Below are 2,509 nucleotides of genomic sequence, written 5' to 3'. Positions count from 1 at the left end.
CTGTGCGTGTATGCGTAGGGTGTGGTGTGGGCTCGCTTACCCACCCCAGGAAGGTTCTTCAGGAGCCACAAGACTGTGCGGGCAGAGAAAGATTCCCAGAGTCTTGGAAGGCGGGAACCGGTGGGCAGCAGGCAGAAAGCTTCCAAACTGACCCTTGGCCTGTGACACCTGAGCTGCATGAGCAACAGGGAGTGTGTAAAATGAAGGGTAGCTCTGGCAGAAGGAGGCAGCCAAGCGGGCAGCGCGGGAGGGAGACTACTGCGCAGGGAGTCGTCGCCTTCCTGTCCCTGGGAAGGTCCTGAAACTTGAAGGAGTCCTGAGGGCTTTTTCCCCATCTGTAATGTGGTAACGGGGCCGGTGGCACCACCCCAGTCTGGAGGACTGGAGAGTCGTTAGGGACACCTGCCTCCTCGCTTCCCCCTCCCGGCGGGAACCCACCACCACAGCACACCTGGGCGCTGGCTGGGCCTGGGAACACGTGGAACCCGCGGCCCCCAGGCAGCTGTGGGGAGGAAGGGTGGAGTGCAGCGCGGGTGCCCCAGGTTCCCTAGGGACAATCAGGAGAGTGCAATCAACATGGTCATTAAAATAACCATCCGGACGAAATGGGGTGAGGCTGGCACCAGAATAAAGGAGTCAAAGATCCAAGAAGAGGGGCTGCGGTTGTGGCTCCGTGGTAGAGCACTTGACTACGTGTGAGGCACTGCGTTCCATCCTCAGCACCACATAAAAATAAATAAATAAAATAAGGGTGTAATTTTTTTTTTTTTTTTTTCGGTACTGGGGGTTGAACTCAGGGCCTTGTGCTTGCAAGGCAAGCACTCTACCAGCTGAGCTATCTCCCCAGCCCTAATTTTTTTTTTTGAAATAAATAAATAAACAAATAAAAGATCCAGGAAGAAATAAACCTCTCTGTATAAAAGACATTAACTTGTAAAAAGAAACAATTCAAAAATAATGGGATCAGGAAGGATTAATCAACAAATAATCCCAGGATAATTGATTAGCTCTTTGGAATAAATATGTGCTTTAGATGCACAGCTTCTACCATCCACCAAAATTAATTCCTGGTATAGTTAAAGTGGGGGAGGGTGTGATTAAGCAAACATGCACAAAAAGACAATAGCAATAAGAATGCATTAATTCTATAAAGGGAGGAAGGATTTCTAAACTTAAAAGGGATGAGTAAATCCTTAAGTGGATTGTTGGTTCATACAAAATAAAAAAAAAAAAAATTGTAGGTTTGGAAAAAGTGGAAGTAGTTAATGAATTTGGAAACGGCTCCAGTAGAAGTAATATACAAAGACAAATATTGTTTAAAGTTGTACTGTATGTTGAAAATTTTATTCTATAAGTAAAAATTATAACAAAATTAATAAGACACTAAGTCTACAAAAGATAATGCAGTGCAGGAAACAACTAAATGGGAAAAGGTTGTCATCAGGCAAATGAGGTACTATTTTTATTTTTAAATGATTAAATTAGGTTGAGGGTGGGGGTGGGAGGAGATCCTGGGGGTAATCTAGGGCTTTCTGCATGCTAGACAAAGGATGTACCTCTTAGCTACTCTCAAGATTTTTTTTTCTTTTAAGGAAAGGGAAATCCTGATGGGGACGAGTGAATCAATCATTGCTGTGGAATGTAGTATAACAGATGTGTAACAGAGAGACTTAAAATACCTTACTGAGGCTTTAGATGCTCTGCCTCACTAATTGTCAAGGAAGTGCATATCAAAACTACAATTAGATACCACTTTACCCTATGAAGATAACCAGTATCAAAAGGACCAGAAGATCAGCTAGGCATGTAATCCTAACTACTTGGGAAGCTGGGGCAGGAGGATTCCAAGTTGGAGGTCAGTCTTAGCAATGCAGTGAGACCCTGTCTCAAAATTAAAAGACCTGGGGATGTAGCTCAGTGATATAGCACCTCTGAGTTCCATCCCCAGCTCCACCAAAAACACCCAAATGAAACAAAATCACAAATATGGGCAAGAATGTAGAGAAATTGGAAGCTTTGTGCACTGACAGTAGGAACAGTAAAATGCTGCAGTTACTATAGTAAAGGGTCTAGCTGTTCTCAAAGAATTAAAAATAGGGGCTGGGGTTGTGGCTCCATGGTAGAGTGCTTGCCTAGCATGTGTAAAGCACTGGGTTCTATCTTTAGCACCACATAATAAATAAATAAATAAAATAAAGTTAAAAAAATAATAAAAATAAAATTGCCATATGACCCAGCTGTTAATTCCACTTTGGGGTTTATGCCTGGAATTGAATGCAAAGTCTCAGAGATAAATGGCAACTCATATTCACACTAGAATTTTTTTTTTTTTTTTTTTTTTTTTTTTTTTTTTTTTAAACCAGGGATTGAATTCAGGGGTGCTTTACCACTAAGCTACATCCCCATTGTAAGCTCCAGGGCCAGTGTCCAAACACTTGGGACAAAAGTGGCCGGAAGCAAGCTTTATTGAATTTTGGCTCCCGGTGAAATTCCCCGCCCTCCGGGGTTC

The sequence above is a fragment of the Sciurus carolinensis genome, chromosome 7 (assembly GCF_902686445.1).
Source record: "Sciurus carolinensis chromosome 7, mSciCar1.2, whole genome shotgun sequence".
Lineage (NCBI taxonomy): Eukaryota > Metazoa > Chordata > Mammalia > Rodentia > Sciuridae > Sciurus > Sciurus carolinensis.
Note: the sequence above shows the minus strand (reverse complement) of the source record.